Source organism: Aegilops tauschii, chromosome 2 (assembly GCF_002575655.3).
Source record: "Aegilops tauschii subsp. strangulata cultivar AL8/78 chromosome 2, Aet v6.0, whole genome shotgun sequence".
NCBI classification, from domain to species: Eukaryota; Viridiplantae; Streptophyta; class Magnoliopsida; order Poales; family Poaceae; genus Aegilops; species Aegilops tauschii.
In genome coordinates, this window is record NC_053036.3 from 31247905 (window position 1) to 31266772 (window position 18868).

Sequence of the window (18868 nt, forward strand, 5' to 3'; positions counted from 1 at the left end):
GTGATGATCATGTCATTGACGTAGAGAAGAAGAGTCCGACCATGAGTTGAAAGATGGACAAACAACGCTGGATCATGAGCACTTGCTGAACAACCAACGACAGTCACCACAGAGGCAAAACGCTAACCAGGCGCGAGGGGCTTGCTTAAGGCCATAGAGAGAGCGACGAAGACGGCATACCATACCATCAGGAACAGAATACCTAGGTGGGGGCTGCATGTAAATCTCCTCACGCAGCTCACCTTTAGGAAAGACATTCGTAACATCAAGCTGAGATACAAACCGGTGTCGAACAGAGGCCACGACAAGAAGTGTGCGAACAGTGGTCGTATGGGCCAAAGGAACAAAAGTCTCATCGTAATCACAACCATGCTCCTACTGAAAACCACGAGCCACAAGACGAGCTTTGTAACGCTCAAGAGAACCATCAGAGTCTTAACCTTGTAGACCCACTTACAAGTGATTGGACGAACACCAAGAGGAAGAGAAACAAGGTCCCACGTGCTGGTACGGTCAAGGGTAGAAAGCTCCTCTGCCATCGCAAACTACCATTCGGGATGAACAACAGCTTGACGATAAGAAGTCGGCTCAAGAACAGCAGCACCGGCACTTGGAAAACCAAGGCGATCAAGAGGAGGAAGCGGACGAGGACGCAAGCCATAAGTAGGCTGAGAGGACGAAGATGGCACATCATAAGTAGATGGCTCATCAATAGATGCATCCACAACACGTGGACGACGAGTATAATACTGAGGAGATGGAAGAATCCGAGGAAGAATCTCTAAGGTAGACTCGGGAGATGGAGATGAAGAAGTCACCGGGGATGAAGGTGCATAATCCGGTGACAGGCGAGGTGAGGAAACCATGGGAGAGGGTGACGGTGGATCGACAATAGGCGGAGAAGCAGGGTGATAGGTGTGTCAGGAAAAGTGAGGAAAGAGAGATCCTCAACTGAAAAGGTCGAGGAAGATGGTTGCGGGTAGAAGGGACGAGATTCATCAAAAATCACATCCTGAGAAATATGCATCCAACAATCGATAGGATCCCAACAATGATAGCCCTTATGCTCATGACTATAGCCTAAGAAGACACACTAAACGGACTGAGCGGTCAGTTTGGTGCGTTCACGGGGGGCAAGAAGAACATAGCAAACGCAACCAAACAAACGAAGCGCCGAATAATCAGGAGAACGATCAAAGAGACGCTCAAAGGGAACACCACCTTGTAGAGTAGCGGATGGCTGAAGGTTGATGAGATAGGTGGAGGTGGAGACAGCCTCGGCCCAAAAATGAGACGGAAGAGAGGCGGCGATCATCAACGCATGAGCCGTCTCAAGAAAGTGACGATGCTTTCGCTCAGCCACACCATTCTGTGCGTGAGCACCAGGACAAGAGAACTGAGAAAGAGTCCCCTGCTCAGCAAGAACACCGTGCAACATCTTGGAAATATACTTGCCAGCGGAGTCAGCACGAAACACGCGAATGGGCGAAGAGAACTGCGTGTGAACCATGGCAGCAAAACGCTTGTAGATGGACAAAACCTCACTGCGAGAAGTCATAAAATAAAGCCAAGTGTAACGAGAGAAATCATCTATGAAAATAATATTAGTATTGATGGCCCTCCTTCGAAGCGAAGGGAGCCGAACCCCATACATCGGAATGGACTAAATCAAAAGGACGTTGAGGCACTGACTCACTAGTGGGGTAAGGTAACTGAATCTGTTTGCCAAGCCTACAACCCTGACACTCAAAAGAGACATCTCCTGAGACAGACCTCGACGAACTAAAGATGACAAACGAGAACCATAAAGATGTCAAAGTCGATGATGCCAACCCCAAGGTCTAACTAAGGACATCTCCTGAGGCAGCGGAAGGAACATGAAGCTAGTTAACTAAAGACCCCGAGGTCATGGCGGCGAGGGCCAACCCCAACCAAAGTGTGCGTGCGACGATCCTGAATAGAACAAGAGTCAACGTAACAGGTTCATGGTAAGTCGAGGAACATGTGCCACATCAGGAATAGAATAAGTGGTAAGATTGCCTTGACTAGCAACAAAAAGAGGAGTACCATCAGCAGTGAGTACATGAACAGGAAAAATCAAGCGATCTAAGAGAGGACAAATTGGAAGAATGAGAAGACATATGAAAAGAAGCTCCGGAGTCCGGAACCCATGGGGATGTACCTGACTGTGTAGTGGGTGGTTGCTCACTGCGGGAAGCATTAGTCACAGAACCTGCAGTACCCGTCGAAGAACCTGAAGCGGCAAGCTCACACTTAAGTCTCGGAATATCCTGCTCGGTCAAGGAAGTGGTTGAAGATGTCAAAGTAGAAGTCCCTGAAGATGATGTCCGCGCCTTACGCATGTGTCACTTCTTCTGGAAGCACTGACTCAACATGACCATCCTTGTTACAGTAGCTACAGTGAGGACGAGAGCGGCCCTGACCGCCAGTAGGAGTCGGCGGAGCACTGGAGCGAGGATTAGTCGGTGCAGCATGCGGCAGAGCAGGAGCTCGAGTAGCAAGCACAAAGGGAACCTCAAGTAAAGTAGCACCACATTAGCGAGTCTCCTCAGCACGAATCTTTGAAAGCGCCTCCATGAGAGAAATACGGCCATGAGCAAACAACTGAGCGCGCCGGGGCTCCAACTCCTTACGGAGCCGAGACAAGAACTCGTAGACACGATGAAACTCCAAATCAGCCCGCACAGCCTGGCAACATTGACAAGTACGACAACAAGCACTGTGGAGAGAATCAAGCTCAGAACTCTGTGCATAGAAATCATAAACAGTGGAGTCACCCTGCTGAAGAGCAAGCTCCTGGCGGACAACAGACAGGTATAAGGCATCACCAGAGGGCTGATAGCGCTGACGAAGACGGGTCCACATCTCAAATACGGTAGGGAGGCCCAAGAACTCACAGGCAAACTGAGGTAGAACGCTAGTAGTGAGAACAGCTGCGGCACGAGCATCATCATCAAGCCACTGAGTATAAGCAGACAAAGCCTCATGATACGTGTGAAGAGCCTCCTCATAAGTCAAAACTTGCTCATCATAAGCACGAACGACAGCATCATCAGCAAGCTTAGCTGCAGCCTGAGTAGCATTCGCAACAACCGGTAGTGTCGGTGGAGTAGGGGCCACAGGAGGAACCGAGCACGGCGGACAGCGGACCTCGCCAAGAAGAACGCCCCATAGACGAATGCCACACATATGAATGCGCATGAAGCCAACGAACTCGATGTTGGTGCCATCAAAATTCACCGGGCAACGAGGAACTGCAACATAGCCTGATGTTGTAGACATTTTTCTTTTTTTGACTTTTTTTGGCAATCACTGGGCAGACAACAGTACAGAAAGAGGGTCCTGGCGGTCAGTGCTTGCTGCAGCAGCAGATTGATGGGACGAGAGCCAACAGCAGAGACGAGCCGGAGGTGGTGGAATCCGGCGAGGGGCGGCCAGACTAGACGAGGGCGACTAAGACCGGCGACTGGCGGCCAAATCCGGTGAGGGGCGGCTGGACCGGACGAGGGCGACGAAGACTGGCGACCGTATCCGGCGAGGGGCGGCGAAAAACAGGGCTTCGGAAGATCGATCGCAGGCGAAGGCTCTTGTGGCTGGCTTGATCTGGATCGATCGCTGGAGGCTGCGATCTGGACGGGAGGGAGTTGAACGGCAGCGTCACTGCAGGGAAGGAGACGAGCGGCCTTGGGTTGATCGGCTGCTACGATGGAGAGAAAAAGCAGCGGCGGTGGCCACGGAGGATCAATAGCACGAGTTGCAGCGTGCAAAAAATTGACCTAGCTCTAATACCATGTTAGGGAATATGCAACTTGTATTCTCAAAGGGCCATAGGCCAGTATATATATACATGTGCAGGTGCAGGAAATATGCAAAAAAAAACTTATACGATGGGGTAAATACGAAAGGCTACATGGCTATATATATAGTACTCTTAACACCTCTTATCCTCTAACCCAAGCCACACCACCAGGTAGAGGGGATGGACCTGCTCCTCCTGTCGGGATATACGACCAGGGCACTCTCCACCTTGACAGCCACTCCACCGCCAAGGCTGGGCCCTGCCTCCATGCCATGGGGCCTCCGCTTGCTCTATCTCTTATCAGCCCGACCCCTCTCGATCGCATTTGCAGCAACACCCTATGTGGCATCGCCCTCTCTTGCCCGCGCCTCCACGAAATGGACGCTGACGCCCTTGTCTCGAACAGAACAATTTACTCAGTGCCCAAGGGTGTACATATACACAAAGCACATGCAGGTACTCTAACTAACGCTAACTTCTGTCGTAGCTATCTCCTAATATCTAGCTGCATGGGATCGTGCGCACATGTATATCTCATCTAGTTACAGAGATGCAACGACTAGTAGAGCTACGTGCAAGCATGCATGCCATGTTGACCTGTAGATGCATTCCAACACTATCCACGGGGAAGGACACAGCTGGCCATCGTTGTTCGGTAGGGAAGGACGATGCCGGGGAGCAGCGGGAAGTCGTGGAGGTGGGTGGGCTCTCGACTGAGCGGTTCGAGGCATGCGTCATGCAATCAGGCGGTGTGAGGCATGCGGGTGAGCCGAGCAAACCGCGTGGCCGCTAGCGGACAACTCTGGAGGTGGGTACGCACGTGGCAGGGCAGTGCGACACGCATGGCCTGCGGCGAGGAATGGTGGGAGGATGGCGAGGAAGATAAGTGATGTTTAGAGGGGTACACGAGCAATCCCATGAGCGATGATCTAACTATCATTAGATCCCTTGTTGGTAGAAGATGAAGTAGGATGAGCCATAAGCTTATCAGCAGCGAGCTTCTCAGGAGCGATTCCGAGCCGGCCACCAATGCGTTGAATATCACGCGAGTATGGGGTAGCGCACCAGACGGAGCAACATCTTTGTCAGTAGCTTGGTTCAGGCATGGAGAAGGCTTCGGCGTTGCAGACGAAGTCTTGCACTTCTTAGAAGGACGAACAAATGGCTTCTTCATCGCGCTAGGCTTGATCACAGCAGGTGAGCTCTTAGAACCATCACGAAGAGCACTAAGCCGAGCACTGCGACGAACCTGAGACTCCACCAGAATCTTAGCGTTAGTAGCTCCAACAACTTTACGGGACCACCCTTTTGGCTGCTTCACTGGTACAACATGCTTCACTGGTAGAACAAAGAAAGTGAAGTTCATGGGAGCAGGAACATCCTAAATGGGGCAATCAACAACACCAAAATCAAAACAGAGCGAGTGAGCCACATGTCTCTTCACTGGAGAAGAACGTCTGATAGGAGAAACAGAACGCCTCTGCTAGAGCTCGACAGAAAGCGGGAACTGAAAGGCCATAGCATCTCCACTAGGATCTCTTGGTTAGCACAATTGGACCAACATGAGACATAAAGATCGATTAGGAACTTTAGCAACCCACATGAGCGGCATCAACCGCTCAAAGTTGCGATGCAACTGCATCACAGGAGGAAGAACCGGGCCAAAACTATAATTACTCGGCCAAGCTGAATCACCGGCTGAGCACCTGGAGGCTGATACAGAACCAAAGCACCGTGCTATTGTGCCTCAAGAACACCATTGTTGATTGAATTAATAGAGCCATCTGAAACCTGACGGACCATGGATTCCTGGGAGGGCTCCTACACAACTTGTAGCTTGTCTTCAACCTCCACATAAACTTGCTAGTTGTGGTTATTTGCAGGTGAGGGAACGTCGTTCCACCCAATCTCAGGAAACTCTGTCATAGCCCAGTTGTTATAAAATGCATCTGCCCTGGAAGCGAGTGAGGGTTACCCTTAAACGGCACGAGATCCTTATTAACCAGAAAAACATCCGCAAAATCAGTAGACAACACATAGACTGGCGTAGTCCAAGAAATCCTGGTTGCTCTGGAATCCTCATAGGCTCATACTCTTGATATACCATATCTCTAGGAACAAGTGAAGGAGCAGGGAAACAAACATATGCCAAAGTGTGTACAAGCCTAGGATCATTCTCGTAGCAGCCATGGAAAGGTCAATGGTATTGATAGCATTTGAGATGTACTCTCTACGATGGCAATCCAACAAAATCGCAAGGATCATTATCGAACCACAACGAAAACCATGTGTAGCCCTATAATTGATCCCTTCATCATGCGGAATAAATCTGACAAAACAACCGTTCCCCAAATTGAAAGGAGGATGATCTACCATAGTATGCCTACCCGCAGGGCTACGGAATCAAAACAGACCGACACCTTGAATCCATGGTTGAGCATCTAAAATATCCCTCCCTAGATTGTTAACAACAAAGTCACAACCAAATTGCGGAAGTGGAACACTTCCTCAGGAAGCGGCGATGGTTCGACAATGGCGATGGCGAACTCCTCATGCCTCCTGTTTGGCGCCATGGCCGGCAAGAAGAAAAATCTGAGGCAGCCAGAGTGGCCCACCGTTAATGATGTTGAAGCCTGGTGGTGTGAACTCTTCAGGATCAAGCTCGAAATTGGCCATCTGCCCGAGAGGATTAGACTTTCGAGGAAGGGGAGATGGCGAAGAGGGCAAAGGAGGTGACAACTCGATGGGACTTGACATTGGTCGAATAGCAAGGCTTTGGTGGAAACTTGAGGCGTCGGGCGAGTTAATCCTGGTAGACTGACTTGGAGAAGTTGCATTAAGCTTGAGGACCCACCTAACACCCATTGCAGGTGCAGATACAGTGCATGATTTTGCTTTGTGGCCTTTGCGAAAACAAGATGACATTTTATTTGGTTGGTGCATGAGACAGAAAAATGTGACATAGAAAAACACTTCTGCCATTTCCAAAACCGAAAAGCAATGTCCTCGACAACTGATTCCAAACCATCCGAATCATTAGAACTAACATCAGCCGGAGAATTATCGACAGGTTGGGCTGAGCCCAATGGGGAAGCCACGACGTCGGGAGTAGCAGGATCCGCAGCATTATCAGATGGGTCAGGGGACACGACCCGCTCAGGTGAATCGGTAGCAACGGATGGTCCAGGACCAGCGGGAGGACAAACCACAACAATAACAGGTGGGTTAGGGACCGCACTAGGCGAGACCACAAATTCAGTAGATAGGATGGAAACTGTGCTAGGTAGGACCACAATCTCAACAAATGGGCCGGGAACAACGCTAGGCAACCATTGTCTCAAGTTAAGAACTCGAGGTTTGAAATGGAAGGGTTCCCGCCAATCACGAGGGAAGGCTGATCAAGTTGCTGGAAAGAACCAAAAGTGATGTGCGGCTTGCCTTCGTCCACTAAAGAGTGACCGACGGTCAAAGGAGGAACCGGCAAACGTTCCTAAGGTCGAAGATCATAGCCGGCCATAAGACATCCATCAATTTTAGCTTGAACAACCGTAAAGCAATAACCTTTCTTTTGGGTTTCATCTCCAGAAGAGTGGCTGAGTTTTCATGTTGGCTCGCCAAGCCTATCACAACCCTCCTCCTTTACCCGGGCTTGGGACTGGCTATGTTGAGATAACATAGGCGGAGCAAGCATCAGGGATCAGCTTTGAGCACTATCTTTTTGCCCTGGTGATGGATGAGGTCACAAGGGATAAACAAGCAGATATCCCATGGTGTTTGCTCTTTGCGGGCGATGTGGTGCTAGTGGACGATAGTCGGATGGGGGTAAATACGAAGTTAGAGTTATGGAGAGAAACCTTGGAATCGAAAGGGTTTAAGCTTAGTAGAACTAAAACCGAGTACATGATGTGCGGTTTCAGTACTACTAGGTGCGAGCAGGAGGTTAGCCTTGATGGGCAGGTGGTGCCTCAGAAGGACACCTTTTGATATTTGGGGTCAATGCTGCAGGAGGATGGGGGTATTGATGAAGATATGAACCATCGAATTAAAGTCGGATGGATGAAGTGGCGCCAAGCTTCTGGCATTCTCTGTGACAAGAGAATGCCACAAAAGCTAAAAGGCAAGTTCTACAGGACAACGGTTCGACCCGCAATGCTGTATAGCGCTGAGTGTTGGCCGACTAAAAGGCGACATGTTCAACAGTTAGGTGTGGCGGAGATGCGTATGTTGAGATGGATGTGTGGCCACACGAGGAAGGATCAAGTCCGGAATGATGATATACGAGATAGAGTTGGGGTAGCACCAATTGAAGAGAAGCTTGTCCAACATCGTCTGAGATGGTTTGGACATATTCGGCGCAGGCCTCCAGAAGCTCCAGTGCATAGCGGACGGCTAAAGCGTGTAGAGTATGTCAAGAGAGGTCGAGGTAGACCGAATTTGACATGGGAGGAGTCCGTTAAGAGAGACCTGAAGGATTGGAGTATCACCAAAGAACTAGCTATGGACAACGGTGCGTGGAAGCTTGCTATCCATGTGCCAGAGCCATGAGTTGGTCGTGAGATCTTATGGGTTTCACCTCTAGCCTACCCCAACTTGTTTGGGACTAAAGGCTTTGTTGCCTGACCCCAAAGATGGAAAAAACATATGAATTACGGGTAAGAGTAAGACCGAAGATCAAGAATGATAAAACCAACCTGCTTGCACGAAACATTGAATGAGAAGACCCTTTCCTTAATGCATGAGACCAGTAGATCAATCACATAACCACCAATAGCTGCTTCCAAGTAGCCGCCACCTTCATTAAGACGAAAAGAGTGCCTGCTGAATGAAACCACCATGGTTAAATGCCCAGACTCATCTGAGGGTTGGATCATAGATCCATAGCAATCGTACACCTTTTCTGCAAAGGCCGCACGAGGAGAACAATCCAGATCCAAGGTATATCCCATATGAGAAGTAATCCAAGATGGTAGTCCACAAGAAGCCCAGAGAACACCGAAGAAGATGACCGGGGAGGTTATGGAAAGTAGTGGCTAGGGTTGGAGATCGCCGGAGGGGCTAGGGGTGGGGTGTTAGGGAGGTGGAGGCGCCATCCTTTTTTACTCGTTGAATAGACCGTTATCCAAGTCTCCAACTACAATCGCAACTCGGTTGTCTGATTGGCAAGAGCAAAGGTTGAATGATAGCTTGCACATCAAAGGATTTCGTCACAAAAACAAAATGGAGAAGATAGCAAACTCAAGTGTTAACTTAACAATAGTTTTTACAATTTCTACTCGGCATTTAGGGGGCCTTCCTTGCTACATTTAATCTACTCTATATGTGCTCCCAGGGCAGTACTTGACAACATGGAAGGCATATGCCTGGATGATGGGAAAAAGTGTTTGTACCTTCACAAGCACACCCTCATCATCGGCCAGCGTCGACTAGACGACAACCTGCACGTTGGCGTCCGGATGGTGCAACACCAGTAATGCTAGCACCATCCAAGGCCCCTCGTAGGCAACCGATTGTTGCCACCGGGGAACTCGAAAGGTGCCTGCTTCAGCTTGTTTGAGAGGGCAAAGATGCTGGTGGTTGGCTGCTCGTCCGGCCAGAGGGTGGCGCACACCTCCTGCATCGACGCCTTCGCCATCTTCAGCAGCTTGACACCTTGGCGCATGCGACCTAGAAGGGCCACGATCTCATCCTTGTTGACGACGTCGACAAGAAGGCATTGGGCGCTTCAAGCGTTGGGTTGTTGAACTTTCGAAAGTGGAGCACAGCTTGCCTCACCTTGTTCGCCAGGCCTAGGAATGCATCTACAGTCAATCAATATGCAAAGAAATCAGACAAAGCGAAAAGACTAGAAGGATTCGACAAGAGTCGCACACATACCCTCCATCGCCTGCCGGGCCACCTGGATCTTGGCCTTTAGTGTGGGCTTTCTCTCATGGGTCCTCTGGACGGCCTGCTGCAAGCTCTTAGCCATTCCCTTGTGCGACTTCTGCTCCTTTAGGTCATGCAATGGTTGCGGAGGCCATCCAACTTGACCTTCATGTCGTCATGGAGACCTTTCTGGAGTCAGGTGTTCCCCCGAGCTCCTGGATGGTTGGCTTTTGGGATTCAGTGCTCTTCGTCAGCGTCTCAACAACCTTCTTGAGCGCCTCCGCTTCCCGAGTGGCTTTGCTGGCAAGTCGAATTGGTCCTAACTCCTTCTGCTCTACCTCCATCCTCTCTTTCGCTACCTCCATGGTGATGGAGCCGGTGAGCTACTTCCAAAGGCGAGCGACAATGTGAACACTGTGCTTTAGGAATTCAATTACTAAAGCATGCTAATCTATGGTATGCCAGAAAAAAAAAGCATGCTAATAACCACACTAATACGGTCCCGGCAGAGCCTGTATTATTACACTATTGTGGTATCAAAATGTCAGATCATGAATACTTAACCTAAAAGGTTCCCTAATAGTATAAAAACAATATAAGTTCCTAACTTTCTATAATTGTTCAAAAAATGGTTGGTGATTAAGACTTAGATTACCTAAAAAAAGTTCCCCTTGAATTCAAAAAAGATTCCCAAAAATGGATCCATGTGTATACATGGTATCAACATTTAATTTTGTTACTAATTGCTAATGAACTCGTTGCAGTGCAATTAGACAAAAGAAAGACTAATCAATGGCAAACCTAAAAGACGCTACACGGATCTCAAAGCCAGATCTGATGGAAGCTAGAGAGGTGGTATAGCCCCCGGGTGGCAAAGACATAATAATCATCCAGGAAGCCGCCAATGCCTGAACCAAAGACGCACCATCGCCGAAATCAGCTTTGTGAGCCCGCTGCAAAAGGCAAGGCGTTGTCGATATGGTGCGTCGCCTGGGGGCCATCCCCGTGCACCTTGGTCCTAGCTCCATTCCTCCGCCCGACAAAGTCGAAGGAGAGTCGCCGGACCTGCCGTGTTGAACTATGAACCCTGCATCGGTCCACCACACCCCCCTCCCGCCATCGTAGCCGCCACTATGACGACCAACACCGGCTAATACACTCATGTACAATCTTCCAGTTCCATGGAGGTGCCGGAGAACAAAAGCCACCAAGGGGTCGCCGCCGACCACCTACCAGACCCAAGGGCCGTCGATGACACGGAACAACACGATGAAGCGGGACTTGAAGGAATTTATTAGCTGCCATCAACAAAATCGTCAGACCCAAGACCACGGTCGGCAGAATTCTAGCTACGCAAGCCCATTTAAGCCTACAACTATACAGACTGCACGTGGGGTCCGGCGACTCCCTCCAACCAACGACCGTGAGGTTGCTAGAGGAAAGGAGCCACCGGAGACAGCGCAGGTAAATTGGGCGCCTGGAGCGCAACTAGTCACCTCGCTTTCTCTCTTCGAGGAGTAGGGGAAAGCGAATTCTCTCAGTCGATCGACTTATTACACAAGACATGGGGTAAAGGAAAGAGACATAGCATAACAAGGACTCCTAGACAAATAGTAATATCCCCCCCCCCCCTCCCCCCAGCACACATTTGAAGACACTTAAAAAAAGATAATCCGAAATTCGTGTCTTGAGACGGTCATCGTAGCATGAAGAATCTTCCGAACCTGTCGAGTCAAGCCGGAGGGGGTAACACGAAGATGGCACATCAGAGGAAGACTCCGCATCAATAGAAAATAAAAGAGAAGTAGCAAAGAAGTTGAATTGTCAAAAGAAGATTGCGCACAAAATCATAGCCCAAGAAAACTGGCGGCGAAAGTTGCTCGGCGGCAAGAGATTGAGCGTAGAGCGACAAGGCAAAAGAAAAGGCCACAATAATCCTATAGAGAAGGCTACCATGTCACAAGTTCTCTTTTTTGTAGTTATTCAGTGAGGGACAATTCGATATGGCTACCATGTGCTTCGAGAAGGCTGGTGATGCACACAGAGAAGTGCACAAGAGCTGCCGGACTTCTAGCCACGGCTGACCGTGTCATCTCAACAAATTTGGAGCTGGGCAAGGCTTCATTGCAAACAACATCAGAGATTGACAGAGTCCATGAAAGCTGCTAATTGCTATATCAAATTAGGTGACTACAAAAGAGCAGGTCTGCCAACTCTCCATAATTTACAAGCTGTATCCATACTTGAGATTTCATCATTTCATAATGTTTTACAAATGACATGTTGTTCTTAAAGATTAGCCATACAAGTAAATGTCATCGAATCTCAAAACATTTTTTTTGGAAATGGCATCCCTGTATAAATTACAGAAATGCCAATTTTTATAGCTTTCATATGGATAGTTTACCTTACACCCCACGAAGCTCTGTCTGACTAAACATTGTGTTCCTTTGCATTGCCATAGGTATGGTCTATATGCAAAAATGTGGTACTTCCAGTTCTGGACTTGAGGATACTGATGATTATTTTGCTATCGCTGAATGCTGGTCGGAGGCAGTGGAGTGTTCTTCAAAGCTAAATGTTACACCAAGTGTTTTCCATGTGCTCGGAAGGAAAACAATTATGCAATCTGGAGGAGGAACATTTGCTTCAGAATTCAAAATCCTTGAGGTTTCTGCAATTAGAACAAAGTATCTGGATAATTGTGCTCAAGATTATTTTGAGCGTGTCGTCATAAAGCATAGGATGGCTTTTATTAAAGCTTTCAGCTCTATGGATCATGTACGGACATTCCTAAATTCTACGAATCTTGTTGATGACTGTCGAGTTTAGAGATGGAAATGTATAATTTCCTAGAAGCTGCAGGAATAGCAAAGCATAAAGGAGATGTCTTGCTGGAGGTAGACATGCTCGAGAAGGCAGATTTGTTTAAGGATGCAACAGGGCGTCTCCATATCATTGTGGATTCTCTGTGGTCTTCAAATGGTAGAGGTTGGCCTCCCAAAAGATATGCAGAAAAGTGACAGTTGCTTGCAAAAGCCAAAGAGATGGCGAAAAAGGTCTTTCTACTGTTTTGTTTTGCGTGGAAGCTGATGCACTGTCAGATGTGAATAAGTCTCTACCCAGTTTAAATCGCACATTGGTTGAGGGCAGAAATGTCCAAACTATTGGTTGAACTTGTTGCTTCCGGTTTGATTCTTGATGTTCATCTTCATTCTCGAGCCTCTGGATACAATATATAGAATTAGGGCCAGGATCTGAATATGAAAACAGTAGTAAAGATATGCTGGCCTCTAACCAGATGTCACCCCAAACTCTGTTTTATGTTTGGAATCACTGGAAGTTGATCATAATCAAAGTACTGTCTCATCTTCGCCACACCGATGGTCCAGAATTAAATGATTATGCAGTTATGTATGAAGATCTTTGCGCCAAGTACTTTGGATTGAGAAAAGATGGTGAAGTTGACAGATATGTGGTGCTTAACATCAATGCAAGTTGGCTTTCTATTGCTGGCAGAAATTCTTTGCAGCAAGACGGCAACAGATGTTTATTGGGTGTCCCTCAGTGTCATTCATGTGCTCAGTGTTTCTGGATGAATGAGCTGTCTTCTGTTGGTTTCAGTGTACTTAAGAAGTTGGAGTCCGCTGTCGAAATTTCTCTGAAGCCTGCATCTTCATATACACTGGTGAGAACTATCCTTATCATAAATGAGATAGCAAAGTTATTCGAAGAACCACAGTTCAGTATTCCAAAAAGTTCTAAGAAGTTCAGAAGCTTTTTTATTCTCTGTGAGTGTCGCTTCTTCGAGTTAGTTTTCCTTGTGTGGAGAGATGGGACAATGGGGAGCCTCTTGTGTCTACTTGACTCACCAGCTGCATATGAATTGATTGCTGATTCTCTTAGTGCAAATCTTTGCCCGGTAAATAAAAACTTAACTCATGGGCATCTTGGGAGAACAACCATGCTTGTGCTTCATGCAGCACACTTGGGCGAAGCGCGACTTTCATGACTACTACAGTACCTGGACAATAGTTCTGAGTAGGCAGATTTTTTCTGATATTTGCAGTGATTTCAAGATAGCTGGCTTCGCCACTGGGTGCGTGTGTCCGTGCTGCAGCGTGTGTGTGTGTGTGTGTGTTGTGTGCGCGTGTGTTGCTGATGCGTGTTAGTTATAATATAAGTCATGTATACCCCTTTGTATTTATCCCGTTGTATAAGGGGTTTCCTGCATATGTACCACACCTGTACGTATATATATATCGGCCTATGGCCTCATGGGAATACAAGTTGCTTATTCCTAACATGGTATTAGAGCTAGGTCAACTTTTTGCACGCTGCAACTCGTGCTGATCCGTCTCGATCGAAGCCGCCGGCTCCCTCTCGCTCGAAGTTTCCGTCGCCGCTGCCTCTCCTCTCGATCTCTCCTCCCGATCGGCGCTGTGTGGATCGCCACGCTGGGCTGGGCCGCTCCCTCTCCTCCACGCTGGGCTGCCCCGTCCTCCCTGCTCGATCGAAGTCGCCGGCTCCCTCCCGCTCGAAGTTCCCGATCGGCGCTGTGTGGATTGCCACGCTGGGCTGGGCCACTCCCTCTCCTCCACGCTGGGCTAACACGAACGGGCTCAGCCTACGCGATTGTTGATCGCTGTGATTCCCGTGCCAGATCCCGCTTCCAGCCGCCGTCCTCGTCCGGCTTTCTGCTGATTTTGGATCTTTGCTAAAAAAAAACATGTTTGCTGCATCAGGCTACGTTGCTGTCCCTCGCTGTCCGGTGATCTTCGATGGTACCAACTACACCGAGTTCGTTGGCTTCATGCGCATTCACATGCGTGGCATTCGTCTCTGGGGTGTTCTTTCTGGCGAGGTCTGCTGTCCGCCACGTCCGGTCCCTCCGGTGGCCCCTACTCCGCCGACTCCACTGGTTCTTCCTCCGGACGCTACTCAGGCCGCCAAGGATGCGGCTAAGATTGCTGATGAGGCTGCTGATCGTGCCTATGATGAGAGGGCTTTGGCTTATGAGGAGGCTCTTCAGACGTATCATGGTGCTTTGTCTGTTTACACCCAGTGGCTTGATGATGATGCTCGTGCTGCAGCTGTTCTCACTGCTAGTGTTCTGCCTCAGTTTGCTTCTGAGTTTCTGGGTCTTCCTACTGTCTTCCAGATGTGGACCTGTCTTCGTCAGCGCTATGAGCCCTCTGGTGATGCCTTATACCTTTCTGTGGTTCGTCAGGAGCATGCTCTTCAGCAGGGTGACTATACTGTTGATGACTTTTATGCACAGAGTTCTGCTATCTGGCGCCAGCTTGATTCTCTCCGCAGTGCTGGTTGTCGTACTTGCCCCTGCTGTCAGGCTGTCCAGGCCGATTTGGAGTTTCATCGCGTCTACGAGTTCCTGTCTCGGCTCCGTAAGGAGTTTGAGCCCCGGCGTGCTCAGTTGCTTGCTCGTGGCCGTATTTCTCTCATGGAGGCGCTTTCAGAGATTCGTGCTGAGGAGACTCGCCTACGTGGTGCTGGTTTGCTGGAGGTTCCCTCTGTGCTCGCTACTCGGGTTTCTTCCACTCCGCCGGCTGCACCGCCCCATTCTCGCTCGAGTGCTCCGCCGCTCTTGCCCACTCCTTCTGGAGGCTCAGGTCGCCCTCGTTCACATTGTGACTACTGCAACAATGATGGTCATATTGAGTCCCAGTGCTACACCAAGCGAAAACACCTGCGCAAGGCGCGATCATCCTCCTCAGGGACTTCGTCATCTCCCTCGCCAGCTTCAGCCATTGCTTTGACTGAACAGGATATTCTGAGACTTAAGCGTCTGCTCGCGGCTTCAGGTTCTTCCTCGACGGGTACTGCTGGTTCTGTGACTGATGCTTCCCGCACTGAGCACCCGCCCTCTACACAGTCAGGTACATTCCCATGGGTTCTGGACTCTGGAGCTTCTTTTCATATGTCTTCTCATTCTTCCGCTTTGTCCTCTCTTCGCTCGCTGGATTCTCCTGTTCATGTCTTTACTGCTGATGGTACTCCACTTTCTGTTGCTAGTAGAGGCCATCTTTCCACTCCTCCTTCTTCTGTTCCTGATGTTGCTCATGTTCCTCGACTTACCATGAATCTGTTTTCTGCCGGTCAACTTACTGATTCTGGTTGTCGTGTCATCCTTGATGTTGACTCTTGTTCTGTCCAGGATCGTCGCACGCACACTCTGGTTGGGGCTGGCCCTCGCCGCCGTGTTTCTCAGGGTCTTTGGGAGTTGGACTGGCTTCATGTTCCTTCCGCTGCCACTACCATCGCCAGTCCCTCCGCTGCTGTCGCCTCTGTTACTGGTTCCTTCAAGCAGTGGCATCATCGACTTGGTCATCTGTGTGGTTCTCGGTTATCGTCTTTAGTTCGTCGAGGTCTTCTGGGGTCTGTCTCAGGAGATGTCTCTTTAGAGTGTTAGGGTTGTCGTCTTGGCAAGCAGATTCAGTTACCATATTCCCATAGTGAGTCAGTGTCTAAGCGTCCTTTCGATTTAGTCCATTCTGATGTATGGGGTCCGGCTCCTTTCGCTTCGAAAGGTGGTCATAAATACTATATTATTTTCATCGATGATTTTTCTCGTTACACATGGCTTTATTTCATGACTTCACGTAGTGAGGTGTTGTCTATTTATAAGCGTTTTGCTGCCATGGTTCATACTCAGTTCTCTTCACCCATTCGTGTTTTTCATGCTGACTTCGCTGGTGAGTATATCTCTAAGATGTTGCGTGGTGTCCTTGCTGAGCAGGGTACTCTTGCCCAGTTCTCTTGTCCTGGTGCTCATGCCCAGAATGGCGTGTCTGAGCGCAAGCATCGTCACCTTCTTGAGACGGCTCGTGCGATGATGATCGCTGCCTCTCTTCCGCCTCATTTTTGGGCCGAGGCTATCTCCACTTCCGCCTATCTCATCAACCTTCAGCCGTCCGCTGCTCTGCAGGGTGGTGTTCCTTTTTAGCGTCTTTTTGATCGTTCTCCCGATTATTCGATGCTTCGCTTGTTTGGTTGTGTTTGCTATGTTCTTCTTGCCCCTCGCGAACGCACCAAACTGACCGCTCAGGCTGTTGAGTGTGTCTTCTTAGGCTACAGTGATGAACATAAGGGCCATCGTTGTTGGGATCCTATCGGTCGTCGGATGCGTATCTCTCGAGACGTGACTTTTAATGAGTCTCGTCCTTTCTTTCCACGCCCATCTTCCTCGATATTTTCCGTGGAGGATATCTCTTTCCTCACTTTTCCTGACTCCCCTATCACCCCCGTCGCGCCTTTGCCTATTCGTTCCACTCCCTCTGCTTCTCCACCCCTCGTCGATTCGCCGCTACCATCTTCCCCGGTCTCCTCACCTAGCATGTCACCGGATTCTACACCTTCATCTCCGGTGACTTCTTCGTCGCCACCCCCTGATTCTACCTTGGTGATTCCTCCTTCTCTTGTTCCATCTCTTCCTCAGCATTACACTCGTCGTTCACGACCTGTGGATGCTTCCTTGGATGAGTCGTCCTCTTCCTCTCAGCCTACTTATGGCTTGCGTTCTCGTCCTCGTCCGCCTATTGATCGCTTTGGATTTCCCACCGCTGGTGCTGCTGTTCTTGAGCCGACTTCTTACCGTCAGGCTGTTGTTCATCCTGAATGGCAGTTTGCGATGGCAGAGGAGATTGCTGCTCTTGAACGCACTGGTACCTGGGATCTTGTTTCTCTTCCTCCCGGAGTCCGTCCCATCACTTGTAAGTGGGTCTACAAGGTTAAGACTCGCCCCGATGGTTCTCTTGAGCGTCACAAAGCTCGTCTCGTGGCTCGTGGTTTTCAGCAGGAGCATGGTCGTGATTATGACGAGACTTTTGCTCCTGTGGCCCATATGACCACTATTCGTACACTTCTTGCTGTTGCCTCTGCACGCCACTGGTCTATATCTCAGCTTGATGTTAAGAATGCCTTTCTTAATGGTGAGCTGCGTGAGGAGGTGTACATGCAGCCACCACCTGGGTATTCTGTTCCTGATGGCATGGTGTGTCGTCTTCGTCGCTCTCTCTATGGCCTTAAGCAAGCCCCTCGCGCCTGGTTTGAGCGTTTTGCTTCTGTGGTCACTACTGCTGGTTTTTCAGCAAGTGCTCATGATCCCGCATTGTTTATTCACCTTTCTCCTCGTGGCCGGACTCTTCTTCTTCTCTATGTTGATGATATGGTCATCACTGGGGATGACCCCGAGTATATTGCCTTTGTAAAGGCTCGTCTTAGTGAGCAGTTTCTTATGTCTGATCTTGGACCTCTTCGCTACTTTCTTGGGATTGAAGTCTCTTCTACCTCTGATGGCTTTTTTATATGCCAGGAAAAGTATATCCAGGATCTTCTTGCTCGTGCTGCTCTTTCCGACGAGCGCACTGTTGAGACTCCTATGGAGCTCAATGTTCACCTCCGTGCTACTGATGGTGATCCTCTCCCTGACCCGACGCGTTATTGTCATCTCGTTGGCAGTCTAGTCTATCTAGCTGTCACTCGTCCGGACATCTCTTATCCGGTTCATATTCTGAGTCAGTTTGTCTCTGCTCCCACATCGGTTCATTATAGTCATCTCCTTCGTGTTCTCCGATATCTTCGGGGCACGATCTCTCACCGTCTCTTCTTTCCTAGCTCCAGTTCTTTACAGCTTCAGGCCTATGCGGATGCTACGTGGGCTAGTGATCCTTCTGATCGCCGTTCGCTTTCTGCTTACTGTGTTTTTCTTGGCGGTTCTCTCATTGCCTGGAAGACGAAGAAACAGATTGCAGTTTCCCGTTCGAGTGCTGAGGCTGAGTTGCGAGCTATGGCTCTTTTGACGGCAGAGGTGACTTGGTTACGGTGGTTACTTCAGGATTTTGGTGTTTCTGTCACTACACCGACTATGCTCTTATCTGACAGTACAGGTGCTATTAGCATTGCGCGCGATCCTGTGAAGCATGAGCTCACCAAGCATATTGGTGTTGATGCTTTCTATGTGCGCGCTACTGTGCAGGATCAGGTCATTGCTCTTCAGTATGTGCCTTCCGAGTTACAGTTGGCGGATTTCCTGACGAAGGCCCAGACTAGAGCACAACATGGCTTTTATCTCTCCAAACTCAGTGTTGTTCCTCCACCATGAGTTTGAGGGGGGTGTTAGAGTTATAATATAAGTCATGTATACCCCTTTGTATTTATCCCGTT

The 18868-nt window shown here is 49.2% G+C and overlaps 1 long non-coding RNA gene across 2 annotated transcripts in view; it reads left to right on the forward strand.

Annotated features, from left to right (window-relative positions):
* Positions 1-18868, forward strand: part of LOC109779152 (uncharacterized) — a 38426-nt gene that overhangs the window by 15716 nt on the left and 3842 nt on the right. The window contains exons 13-14 of one of the 2 annotated variants that reach the window (XR_012201659.1): positions 11665-11889; positions 12150-13373. The exons of the other annotated variant lie outside the window; for it this stretch is intronic. This is a non-coding gene — a long non-coding RNA (uncharacterized lncRNA). The remainder of the gene's footprint in view (positions 1-11664; positions 11890-12149; positions 13374-18868) is intronic. 2 annotated transcript variants of the gene reach the window in all.